A 14679-nucleotide genomic window follows, 5' to 3' on the forward strand; every position below is an offset into this window, starting at 1 on the left:
TTAACTATTAGTTTGACTGTGAGGGTGTGAAACAACTAAATCTATAGTTGGCATGGCTTCACAACATTTCATGTTAATATATATTTTTAGTTTGCAAGCTTGCATAGAGAAGTTGTTCGTAAGATCGCAAGGAGTTAAGCTTAACTCAGGATTAGGATGGAAAAGTCACAAATCTTATTGATCGCACAATTGCAGGGTTAAATGATAAGCTCTGGTATCAAGTTGTGATCTTGCTATCACTTCCTTGTTTGCATGGTCATAGTTAAATTTGTATGAAAGCATATCCTAGTGGGGCCATATTTTCCTAGTCATCGAATGGAAGAAGATCAAGGGTTGTTACTTTCCCACTTTTTGAAGGTGCATGATATTTAGTCATTATGGGAATACAATATACTACCACATATCCTAGTGGGCTAGGCACATTATCATCTCTCTTTTGTAGTGTTGCAAAAACCATATTTCAAAGGAATATCTTATCAGTGTTTCTAGTTGTGAAATTGTGAGGGCTAGGGGTATTATGAGTTATCATCTTGACTGTCAAATTCTCTAAGATCAATGGTTGGCGTATTCCCAAATTTCAAAAATGCATGAAGATTAATTGAAGTAGGAATACAAGAATACGCCATGTGTCATGGTGGACCAAATCCATGGGGAGTTCTTGGTCATATTGTCACAAAGATTAGAATACTAAATCAAATGAAGGTTGGTCCTTTCAATCAATAACACTCCATTGAAATGAGCTTTAGACTTCAAGTTGTGATGTTGTGAAAGTCAAACAAGTTGCAGTCAACTTTAGTATTTTTGCATCATCACAGAGGATTAAGTTGTTATCCTAGGTCAGAGTCACAAAGTGATGATTACCCTTCTTTATAGAATCATAGGAGGTTAAGAGTTCATCAAAGTTCAAGATACAATTCAATGATTACCTTTGATCACTCACGCCTAGGGTTAAATATAAGAGTTAAAGGTTAAGTTGTGAAGGTGCAATACAATTATCTCCAATAGTCATCACATGGTCGCAAGTCAAATTTTTTATTAAGAACACCTCAAAGGGCCAATGTTTTGATGATCACAAGATCTTCTAGGATCAATGGTTGGTGTATTTATGCTTTCTAAAGTTTCTCAAACTTTAATCAAAGAGAGAAAGAGAATGGATGCCGTGTGGACAAGGTAGGACCTAATTCAAAGTGTGGGCCACAAATTGTGATCAAGATGCATCAGGGTGGTGATTGAGTGGCAGTGTCTGATTGCTCAAGAGGCCAACTATGACAAGGTTTTTTTAGTCATATTCCTACTGTTGGATCTATTTGAATCAATGCCTAGCATATTCCCACATTTTCAAGCTACACATTATTTAGTCATTGTAGAAATATGAGGAATGGACATGTGTCCAGATGGACCCCCTATTATGATCTTTTCATTGCATCATCGTAAGGTAAAGAAATCTCATTGAGTGAGGACCCTTTCTTTTAATTGATATCACTCATTTGATTTGAATGCAAGTTTAATAGAAGGAGGAGTGAAATTATCAAAATTTGATAATTCAAAAGTAGTAAGTCTACCAACCAGACCTTCCAAAGCTAAGTTGTTACTACGTGTACATTTCAATTCTTGTATTACAGAAGCTATAATTGCATAAATAGGAATTAGGGTTCTCAATAACTTGTTGATAATAATTTCATAATAAATCTTTCCATTAGCTCCTCTAATAGTATTCACCACCTCTTTAACTCAACCACAATATTATGCAATAGTATCACATTCTACCATTCTCATTTCATCAAACTTTCCTCTAAGGATTTTCATTTGGATCTTAGTATATTCTTGTCTCCACCATAAATAGAATTCAATGCATCCCACATTTTTTTTGTAGTGGTACACTCCTTTATGTCTTCAAACTTGGGATAGCTTAGGATAGATGAAATCTCCAATATTGCTTGATTTTGTTCTTTCTTCCTTCATATGATGGGTTCTCATGGGTGTAGGTACATCTATGTATGCATTCTCTACAATGTATTTTGTTGTATCTCCAATTTGGTATAGGTGTAACTTCATCAAGTTCTCCTTGTTCAGCCTTGGTACCTCCATTTTGTACATCTTGATCTTTAGCTTCAAGTACCTTCTAATTTTTCCTTACAAGCACCAAAAGCTTTGATACCAATTGTTAGAATAATTTTAGGGGGGGGGTGTTCTGAATAAGTTATCCTCAAGTTTAGATATACTAATTCTACTTTAAACACTTTAACTAGTTTATATCTACACATTAGTCTATTCGGTCTTTATAGAAAATAATCAATAGCATAAGTTTTAATTCCATTGTCCAATAGTAATCAACTTATAGAATACATAATAGTAAACAATAAAACTCAACAAATAAAATTTACACAAGTAACACGTTGAGATTTAATGTGGAAAACCAAGGAAAAACCATTAGTAACATGCCACCAATTTTTCACTCTTTTGAAATGAGCTCTATGAGGATCCATCCCTCTTAAAGGTTACAATACACACTATTAGGTGTGACCTTCTTAAAGGATTTCATCAACTTTTTAGGAGTGGCTTTGTTAGAGGACTTGAACATGCCATTAGAATGTCAACTTGATTAAAGGATTTAGAAATGATTGTTAGGTCAACCTTAATTAAAAGATTCCAATGGATACTAGTTAGAAAGTAAAAGCAAGTTGATGTAATAAATAAAACTCATTTTGAAAATATAGATCACAATGTAGCTCATATATTGATCCTTTAACTAGCCTCCATTATCATCTCAATATCTAATCTTCTCAGAAACCCTTTATGCAATCACTCTTCACCACTTCACAACTCTTCTCATCCTTCTGCTCAAGTTTGCCAATTGACAAAATCAAAAATTGTATAACCCATGGCATATACAATAGGTTACCCTTATGCCTCCTTAAATAGGTAGCTTTGATATTTTTCCACTTAAATATCAACATAGATCCTAGGGTTAGGGTAGATTCATTGAATCCTTCCATCATTTTGATCTTTTTTTTTCCTTCTATGTATTTCTCAAAAATTATCCTTGAATCCATGCCTAGGAATGCACAAACATGGTTTATCATGCATTAAATATTCCAAGTAATTCATCCTTATCATCAACTCACTCTACTCATTCCAAGATTTCAATTGTGTTGGCTAAAAATCAAGATTCCCTCACAAACCATGAAATGCTAACATTCTATCATCACTAATTAACTATCTTTCTTTTCATGTTGTTTCTTTTCTCTGTCCAACTTTTTGATACTCATTCATTATTGATTTTTTTTTGACACTATATATGCTCTACTTATACTATCACTCAATCAACACTAGCATCACTCAGCTTTAATCTTCAAGTTCTTTAATCTTCTTATCTTATCCTTGGTCAAGCCTATTCTTTTGGTCTTCCTTTTATCATCTCCTTTATACTTCAATGCAATTGTCTTATCCACTTTGTTTTATATATAAACAACATGCTATCTTGTCAATGTGCTAACTAATAAATTACCCATTATAGTACCAAATAACTTAACCTTTCTACTATGTCTTCTTGTTATCTTCTCTTTTGAAATCCTCATAATCAACCAAATGATATGGCAATCTACTAGATAACAATGTCTTGCCAGTAAGGTTTGACATCAATGACAATATAATAATTGTTCCAATTGTAGCTTCCAACATATACAATGTGACAAGAAAATTTAAGGTAGAGAAAATAGTTTAGAATGTAGAAAAGGAAGGTGTTACTAGTAAATAAGAATGGAAATATGTCAAGAGAATGGAAAGTGAACTTTAGGCTAAAGGAAAGCTTGAGGGATCAAGTAGTTAGAAATTCAAAGAACCTACTATAGAGGTACTAATGCACAAGCCACAATAGATGACACCTTGAATGATGATGAGATGGATATTATAAGAGTTCAAGTTGTACTTGAAGTTCACACAACACCCAAAAGATATACAAGATCCTCTCCTATGGTTAAGAAAGAAAAACAACCAAAAAGAGAACCTAAGAAATCTACCAAGTGTACAACAAGGTTAAAAGAGAAATTTAATGTTGAACCTATGAAGACCTCTAGGAAAAAGTGGAAACCTCATGGCCCTAGTTTTAAGAAACCAAAGTTTACTATGAAGAAGAGAACCACCAAGGACAAGGAAAAGGAAAAGGAGGAAAATGAATAAGATGCAGAATGTGAAATAGAACATCAAGATGTAGAGGAACCTTCAAGACAAGTGATAGATTTGAGAGTAGAAAGGAGAAGGTGGAAACCAAATTTAAATAAGGTAACAACTAGAATTGAACATGATGGTAATATAGATTGAGTGAAAATTCTCTATTGGAGGTATGATGAGGATCAACAAAGATTACTTTAATATTCCATTATAGTGTACTTATTAATATTCAAGAAGAATATTGTAGAACTATAAGGTAGTATATAAACTTATTATTCCTAGATATAGGTATAGTATGATAGTATCATCCAAGATTATTTATAATTAAATTAAAAAATAGAATAATAAAATTATTATTCATATATCTAAGTGTGGTATGACAACATCTTCCAATCTCATTTATAATTAAATACGGAAAAAAAAAAATCAGTAAAAATAAACTTATCACTCATAGACCTAAGTGTATTATGATAGCATCTTAATGACATGGATTTTAATTTATTTATATCTATTACAAAATGTTAAAGTACATAGCGAATAAGGGAAAGTGTACATATTCTCTTGTAATTAATTTTTCTCTACACATAAAACTAAATTCAAGTTAAAATTGTGTCTCTCTAAAAGCATGGGATAGTAATCCCATGTATGTAATTTCGTAACATACATTATTAATATTTTTAATGCAACAATGCATTTGTTAGAAATATTTAAAATAACTAAGAGGGAGGGGGTTGAATCAATTACTCAAGGTCAATATGTACCATTTGAACAATTAAACAATAAGCACTTCATTGTTCTTCTTATCATGTTGTTGCTTAGTTTATACTGTAAAACTATTATAAATATAACTTGCATAGCTTAATGAAAATAATATCAAATTTAAACATTCATAAAGCATGCATCACATTTTTGATACTATGACTTTATGTGGAAACCCAGTTGGGAAAAACTACCAGCAATATGTCACTCTTTTTTTCTCTTTCAAAGTGAGCTATATTAGGAAACAACCTTGTTAAAGGTTACAAAATACACCATTAAATACATGCTTTGGTTAGAGGATTTAATCAACCTGTTAGGAGTTTCCTTTTAAGAAGACTTTGATCATTCCATTTGGAATGTCACCTAGTTAAAGGATTTACACAAACTATTAAGTCTTCAAAAGACTGTTAGGTCAACCTCTATTGAAATTTTTTCAATACAAATTGCTTAAAATTATTATAAATTAAATAGTAGGTTTTGATCTATGTGATTACAAATAACTTTTTTTGGTGCAAATCTCTATTTGGTCCTTGTGTTGATTGGTTGATAAGTTCTTCACTTTCATCTCTAATCTTGATTTGCTTGGTCACCCTTTAATAAATTAGTCCACTCTTCTCAATAAAACTTAAGACTTCTTCTTAGATTCACTTATCTACATCAAAATCATATTTGCAAGCTTTCTCTATAAGCTTTGCAATCACCCACACTCATGTGTCTCTGATCAACATTTCTCTAAATGTCTCTCTTTACATATGACCTTGCACATACACACATGGCACCCACTTCACTATAATTTGTTCAGATCTATCTTTCTTTATATAGATAATTCATATTTTACCATTTTCTACATCCACCATAGATCTTATGGTTTACAATTAGATTCAACTTGTTTTAGTGTATCTGTTCATCTTCTTGATCTTCTTCTAGAAATGTCTGTTAGGTCTTTACCCAATCCTTGCTTTTAATTTAATGATCCAAATCAGTAATCTTATCTTCAATGAACTTTACATCTCCCAAGAAATCAACTGTGTCAACTTGATCTCATGGTTTTTGTAAGTTCATTCTCATACTGTCACTTAGCAATCTCTAAATTTTGGCACTCAGTCATCACTAAAATACTCGGCCTCTATAAAGCTTTCTAGCTTGGCATCAACTATCTTTCTCGATCGATGATAATGCTTGGTAAACTCTAGATTTTCTTGGCACTAACTTAGTTTAGTTAACACTCATATTACTCAGCACCACTTAGTATTTTACTATATTTCTCAGCTTGGCTTAGCTTCCTTGGCATAAATAATCACCTTTCTTTATCAAAGTCTATCTAATCAAATGTCCATTGTAGCTTCCTTTTCATAACTCAACCTTTCCTCTAAGTGTAATTGTTATGAGAAACTTCTCAAATCCTCTTCATCAATAAAATAGTTCTAATATTTAGATTCAATATATCTTATCAATAGATTTGACATTAATGACAAAACAATAATTGCTCCAATTGTAAGTTTCCAACAATCTCCCTCTTTTACATTGATGGCAACATCTCAAACATCTTAATATTAATTGTAGCTTAGTTACTGTACAATCCAAACAAATTTTTTACTAATAATTTGATGCTTCTTTTTAGAATCTCTCTTTGTAGTAATTTCTCCCTCTTTTTGTAATCTCTCATTCTTATTTCTTTCTCTATAGATTTCTCCCTCTTTGACAACAATATCAAAGACATGTAGTTTTCTTAGCTTCAAATTATTCATACATCTAAATTATGTGGATTTTGTATGTCTTGCTAATACTTAACATTATTAGATTTCCACAATCCATTTGCAAATAATTTGTCTTCTAGATTTGATTATGTGTGTTTTTTTTACCATCAATGTTTCGGATCATACCACATGATCCATCATCAGGATGAGAAAGTGCAGAAGTAGAGATATTGATCATGTAGTATGATCTAAAATGTTGATGGTAAAAAAGGCACACACAATCAAATCCAGAAGAAAAATTATTTGCTAATACTTGTCATCTATCTATGATTGGTCTATTATGATGTACCAAATTATCTACCTTACACACTTCCCAAAGTAGAGTTGTTTTGCATCACTATGTAGGATATTTTGGTTAGCATATGTGAGCATCTTTAGGTAAGGGTTTTGTGAATATATCAGCAATATGTTCTTTAGTATTCATATATTCTATCTTCACTTCTTTTTCTTGATCTAATTCTCTCAAGTAATGATACTTGATATCAATGTGCTTTGTCTTAGTGTGCATCAATGGATTCTTTGAAATGTTGATAGCACTTATGTTATCATAATATGTAATTTATTCTTTCATACCTTTCAATATTTTTTTTATCCACATAATAGTTGAATAGTTCACTATAGCTACCACATACTCGGCTTTAACTCTAGATTGGGAAATATAAGTATGCTTCTTGCTTGTCCATGACACCAATCTCTTTCCAAAAAAAGAATGCACCACCACTAATATTTTTCTTGTCATCAATATTTCCTATCCAATCTAAGTCAGTGAACACCCTTAGTTTAAACTTATCATTTCTTTTATAATACAATCCATAGCCTTTTGTTCCTTTTAGATATCTCATTATCCATTTTATTGTCATCATATGATTCTATTTAGGATTTTCTAAAAATCTAGGAACTATCCCCACTACCAAAGAAATATTTGGCCTGCTATGAACAACTTATTGTAGTTTTCCAATCACGGATCTATATAGGGTCTAGTTCACATCAATAGAAACATCATTCTTAGATAGCTTGTGTCCACTAGGCATAGGTGTACTCACTATGCTAGAATCCTCCATACCAAAAGTCTTTAGTATCTCCTTGATATATTTGGATTGAGTAATGAAAATATCAAACTTTATTTGACACACTTGTAATCCAACAAAGAATTTGATTTCACTAAAAATAGACATTTCAAATTCCTTCTTCATTTCATCAACAAATAATTTGCATAATGCTTCTCTTTCTCCAAATATAATATCATCGAAAAATATTTTAGATAATAGTACTTCATTGTTCTTACCATTCTTCAAAAATAAGTTATTGTTATCATTTGTCCTTTCAAAACCAATCTTTACCAAATAGTTATGTAATCTTTCATACCATGCTCTTGGGACTTTCTTCAATCCATAGAGGGCTTTATGTAGTTTACATACCATGTTCTTCTTGTTTGAAACAAATCCTTTAGGTTATTCTATGTATACTTCTTCCTCTAGTATACCATTCAAAAATGAAGATTTGACATCCATTTGATATACTTTGAAATCCTTGTAGGTTGAGTATGCAAGAAAATTTTTGACTCCTTCAAGTCTTTCCATAGGAGAAAAAATTTCTCCATAATCAACTCCTTCTTGATGATGCAGGAGCATCCAGAGGTATAAAGGCAATCTTGTGTCACCCAAAAAAAATGTACTTAGACTTAGTTTCTATTTCATGTCTTTACATTTTTGGATACCCATTTGGCTCAAATAAAGGTTCCAACTCTCATAGTTCAACTATCAGTGCATTTGAAAATCCCAAAAAAATAGGAGCATGTATTTGGGCCATCATTTTGATAAACTAGAAGGTGTGAATTGGCCAGATGAATGTAATCATGATTTAGAGCATTCCAAAAAAAGAATCAGGTCAATAGGCCCCATGGTTTGAAAGTTATTGCAGTTTTTCGAGTTTGGAGACCTCCTAAGAATGCTTCAAAGTCAAGTTTGGGGCATTAAATGACCTCAAAAAGGGCCAAAAAATGGGGGACGAGCTATAGAGCTATAGAGCGCTTTGAGAGCTTTCCAAAAATGTAAACGGTTTGTCAATCGGAGCTACGGTTCAAAAGTTATGCCTCCCGAAAGTTCGGCTACCGTTTCTGGATTCTTCTAGATTTGCACCGACTTCTAATGCAGCTTCTGGAACCTTCTATTTTGTTGGTGGATGCCTACTAGCACTTTCTAGAATGTACTCCTAGTCCTTAACCCTCCGAGGTCTATTTAAGGAGATTTCTGGCATTGTAAAAGGTAGTTCGGAGTGGAGTTTGAGAGGAGGTGCTAAAAGGAGAAATATTCTCCAGATTTATGCTATTGTAAGCCCTTAGGGCATGTTTTGAAGTTTATTTTCGCTGTACTATTTGTATTAGCTTATTTTCTCAGTTAATATATTTTCCCTTTCTGTTGGTTCCTTTCTGTTCTTGGGTTGTGTCCCCATCACTTGAGCATAACCCTTGCATACTGTTATTGCTTTTTTTCTTGTTACTTCTCCATTCTCATTGAGCTTGTTCCTGAAAACCCACTTTATCCCAATGATATTTTTGTCTATAGGTCTTGTGACTAAGGTCCAAGTATTGTTCATCTCAATTTGGTCAACTTCTTCATTCATTGCTTGTATCCAATATTCATTGTCTAAAGAATCCTTTTTTGACTTGGGCTCAAACTCAAAAAGTAAACATTTATTATATTTGAGTCTTCTTGTTGTCATAACACTTGATTTAGTTGTTCATGTTTATGATGTTTTCTAACATATTTTGGTAACATAGGTAGTTTCCTTCTTTGATCTTCTACAAGTTCATCTTGAAAATTAATCTCATGTTCATTTTCTCTTCCTTTCTCTAGTTCCAATTTATGTTTTTCATGTTTGGAATTTTCTCTCTAATAGTCGACATTTCTTGTCTATGACTCGACACTTTTAGTCTATTTCTTAGCACCCACTTTCTGTTGTTCAACAATTTGCATTTGCACTTCATCATTTCCCATCTAATGGGAACTTGCAGCTTAACTTGTCTATTCTCTTTGAGTGTTAGGAGCATCATCATCCATATAGATGAATGTATTATAGTCTTTGGGTTCTTCATCACATAAAGTGTCACCTTTTTAGTTTAGGAAACCCTCTTACTTTATTCATATTACTTATATTCACCAAATTGTCAAAGTTTACATCACATAATATTTTGTTCCATAACCAAACATCTTCTTGTTGTGTAAACAAACATGTCTCACTAGATAGGTCTAGATAGAATAAGTTGCTCTTGTCTTCTCACTAGTTCCAATTAGCTTACCATAACCATCATGTATCTTGGCCTTTCTATTGTAATATTCAACTTTGCAACCTAATTTTTTCAGTTGTGAAACACTCAAAAAATTGTAGTTAAGTCCTTTAATCTAGTAAACATTGTCATATGTTATCTTGTTAGTCAGTTGAATAGTACCTTTACCTTTTATAACACATGGGATATTATTACCAAATTTAAAACATCCACCATTGTATGGACCAATATCTTCAAATTATCTTTATCACGAGTCATATGATGGATACTATCAATTATCCATCTATCACTTTTGTTCACATAAGAAAATAGTGCAGTTTTCTCATCTTCATCAAAATCTTCTTTCATAGTAACATAGACAACTTCATCATCATTACTCTTAGATTTATTATCAGTCCTTTCTTTAGTAATATAGTAATATTTCTTACCTTTTTCATCCTTTCTTCTCTTGTAGTCTTTGTCATCTCTTCTTCCTTTGTACTTTCTTTCCTTCCTTTCATCCTTGTTTTCTTTTTCAAGACATCTAGTAGCAATATGACCAACTTTGTAGCATGAAAAACAAATGATAGGTAATTTACCTTTGTATTTGCCTCTTCCTCTTCCAAACCTTTTCTGAATGAGGGTTTCATGTTCATCAATCTCATCATCAAAACAATCATTGTCACTCTTGACATGTCTAACTTTCTTCTTGCTAAGAACTACTTGTGACTTGAAAGCAGATTCAATAGTAGCAAGTGTGTAATTATCAAAGTTAGACATCTCAAAAGTAGTAAGTCTACTAGTTACAGCTTCTAAGGTCAAATTTTTACCTAGTGTGCATCTCAGTTCTTGGATTGCAGGGACTCTAATGGAATAGATAGGGAGTAGAGTTCTCAATACCTTACTTATCATTGTTTCATCTTTTATTTCTCCATTTGCACCTCGAATAGCATTAACAACCTCTTTAACTCTTGTGTAGTATTGTACTATGTTCTCTCCTTCCATCATTCTCATGTCATCAAATTTACCTCTCAAGATTTATTATTTTTCTCTTAGAACATTGTCATCACCTCCATATATGGTCTTCATTCTATCCCACATCTTCTTTGTACTATCATAGTCTTTTAGGTCATTGAACTTGGCATAACTCAAGGCTAAGGCAATCCCTAACATTTCTTTTTTTTTGTTCTAGCTTCTATTTTAGTTTCTCAATAGACAGAGGAGTAGTTGTTATTATTACATATTTATTGGTCATAAAATTGACATCAACATCACTAATACTAGATATGTGTAACTTCATCAAGGTCTATCATGTAGGAAAGTTCTCCTTGTTTAGCTTGGGTACATATCTTTTAATAGTTAGATCTTTAGCTTTAAGTAACTTCAAACTTTTCTTTATAAGCACTGCACTCTGATACCATTTGTTAGAAATGTTTAGAATAACTAAGAGGTGGGGGGGTGAATTAGTTACTCAAGGTCAATATGTACCATTTAAACAATTAAACAATAAACACTTCACTAATCTACTTATCCTATTGTTTCTTGGTCTATACTATAAAATTGTTATAAACATAACTTGCATTGCAGAATGAACAAATTGTCAAATGTAAACATTCATAAAGCATTCATCATAGTTTTGACACAAGGATTTTATGTGGAAACTCAATTTGGGAAAAACTAGTAGTAATATGCCACTTTTTTTTCACTCTTTTGAAGTGATTTTTGTTGGGAGCCAAACATGTTAAAGGTTGCAAAACACACTATTAAATGTGACCTAGTTAGAGGATTTAATCATCTTGTTAGGAGTGGCTTTGTAAGAGGACTTTGATTTTTCCATTTAGAACATCACCTAGTTAAAGGATTTACATGGATTGTTAAGTCTTGAAATTATTGTTAGGTCAACCTCTAGTAAAAGGATTTCAATACAAACTATTTACAATGATTAGAAAGAAAATAGTATGTTTTGATCTGTGTGATTACAACTCACTTTTGTTTGTTCATATCTATGTTCAGTCCTTGTACTGGCTAGATGATAAGTTATTCACTTTCATCTTTGATCTTCATTTTCTTTGTCACCCTTCAAGAAATTAGTCCACTCTTCTCAATAATACTTAAGCCTTCCTCTCATATTCACTTATCAATATCAACATCATTTCTGCAAACTTTCTCTATTAGATTCACAATCACTCACACTCATGCATTTCTAATCAACCTTTCTCTAAGTGTCTCTCTTCACATATAATCTCACAAATAAACTCATGGAACCCCCTTCACCATAATTTTTTTGGCTCTGTCTCTCTTTAAATAGATAATTCATGCTTTACCATTTTCTACATCCACCATAGATCTTAGGGTTTATGATTAGACTTAACTCAATTCATTGTATCTATTTATCTTCTTGATCTTCTTTTAGAAATTTCTATTAGGTATTTACTAATCCTTGCTTTAAATTTAATGATCCAACCCACCAATCTTATATTCAATGTGGTTTACATCTTCAAAGAAATCAACTATGTCAACTTGATCTCATGATTTCTTTGAGTTCATTCTCAAATTGTCACTCATTAATCTCTAAATTTTGGCATTTGGTCATCACTAAAATACTCAGTTGATGTAAAGCTTTCTGGCTCAGCATCAACTATCTTTCTTGATCAATGTTAATTCTTGGTCAACACTAGGTTTTCTTGGCACTTAGTGTAGTTCGGTTGACACTCGCATTAGTTGATATTCCTTAGTATTTTACTTTAATGCTCAGTTGGGCTTAGCTTTCTTGGAATAAGTAATCACTTTTCTTTATCAAACTCTATATAATCAAATATTCATTGTAACTTCATTTTCATAACTCAACCTTTCCTCTAGGTGCTATTGTTAGGAGCAACTTCTGAAATCCTCTTCATCAATCAAATAGATCTGACATTTATATTAGGTAGCAATATATCTTATCAATAAATTTGACATCAATGACAAAAAAATAATTGTTCCAATTGTAAGTTTCCAACAATATTGACTATTAATAGAGATAATTTATTTTACTCATCAAACTTAATGTTAACTAAGAGAAGTGTGCATTTAACACTCAAATCTAATAATCAATAATACTTTCACAAACTTTGTGACTAATAGGGGAAGAATTTTTACTGACCACTTTCATGTGTTTTCCTAAAGTGTGATCTCATAAACTACCAATATTGTGCAACTTTTGAAGGTTTTCAAAACTTCCAACCAAGATGTAGTTCTATGGAACATAGAGCATGATTCATCAACCTTATCTAGCTTACTTTGTGGGGTTATGGAATGGGGAATGGATATCCCATAAAAAGTTAAACCCAAATTTCCATTATTGTTGTAGCCTATTCCCAAAATGGAAACTTATGATTAGAAGGAATGAAAGCTAAATTATGTGATATAGAGTCTCGTAGAGATTTTATTTTATAGAATGTAATCCCTGTCTCTTCTCAAGATACACAAGAGTGGTTTCTTGAAATTTCAAGAAAATGCTACTGGTGGGAGTGAAGGCATTTTCAACAACAACAAGCATTGTCCCTATAGAATTTAAATGGAAACATTAGAATTCCATGCAAGCATCCATTGATTACTAAGAATGAGAATTTTCTCACACCAAAATTTCCATTAGAGAAATTCTTAAAAATATTTTGGAGCTTGAATTGACATCTACCTCACATGTCACCTTTTTTACTAGAATGTGTAAAAAAGCATAATTTTCCCTAGTATTTTATATGAAATATATATGTGTGGTGTTTGAGCAGCATGAGCAAGGGTGAGTTAGATCTAAAAAGCACAATAATTATCCAAGCAATAATTAATTTTTCCTAATATCTTGAATTTCTTTAGGGATGCCCATGCTTTTTCTTGGTCCTCATGCCTCATTAATGCCTAGTTTCAATAAATTCTAATTGGCAACTCCTTCAACATTGAATATATCATCTCTCAATATTATATGACTCCTTAGCATTAAATGTAGTTAAAATTACTTAAAAGATTTCTTATTTAATTTATGCGACATAGTTATGATTACTATACAATAGCAAAAAAAATCAAAGAGAATAAAATCTTAGAAACTATGTTCAATCTTATCAGTTCCTGCCAAAGGTAGGATATAACTATTGTATCCATTTGATTCCTTTTTCCAATTTAATGAACCGTTCACATTATAAAATTTAAAATGTTTAACTATAATTTCTATAGTATATATCTATTTTTATTTTAACATGATTATTACACCATAGGCATTTCCTACATGAATTGTTTGAGTTTATTTATTCCATAAATGATAGACATTTATCCTTAGTTGTGGATGACCATTGAATTCATTCTGTTCATTCATTTTCTTAAGATATAATAAATAATCTTTTAGAGTAAGAATAAGGACTTATTTGTGATTTCTTTTCATGAGACCTTTCACACTGAAGGAGCATGATGTGTTAGTAGTTGATGCTAACTCAATTGTGTTGAAAATAATTGATTAATTATGTATTATCTTTGATGTAACACAAAATCTCATATCATTGCCAGTTAGTGTATGTCAAGCTCAGTAGGGTAATGAAGATAGTTTCCTGTGTCTGCTGAGCATTCCGAAGTTTGCCACGTTTAGAAGACAGTGTCTACCAAGTTTACTTAGTCATTAAAGAAAACTTTCCTTCTTTGATATTAGACCAAGTTCTCCTTCTTTGACATCTCTTGAAGTGATAAAATTTCTATGAGATATGA

The sequence above is a fragment of the Cupressus sempervirens genome, chromosome 1 (genome assembly GCF_028749045.1).
Source record: "Cupressus sempervirens isolate cs-2001-9-10 chromosome 1, ASM2874904v1, whole genome shotgun sequence".
Classification (NCBI taxonomy): domain Eukaryota; kingdom Viridiplantae; phylum Streptophyta; class Pinopsida; order Cupressales; family Cupressaceae; genus Cupressus; species Cupressus sempervirens.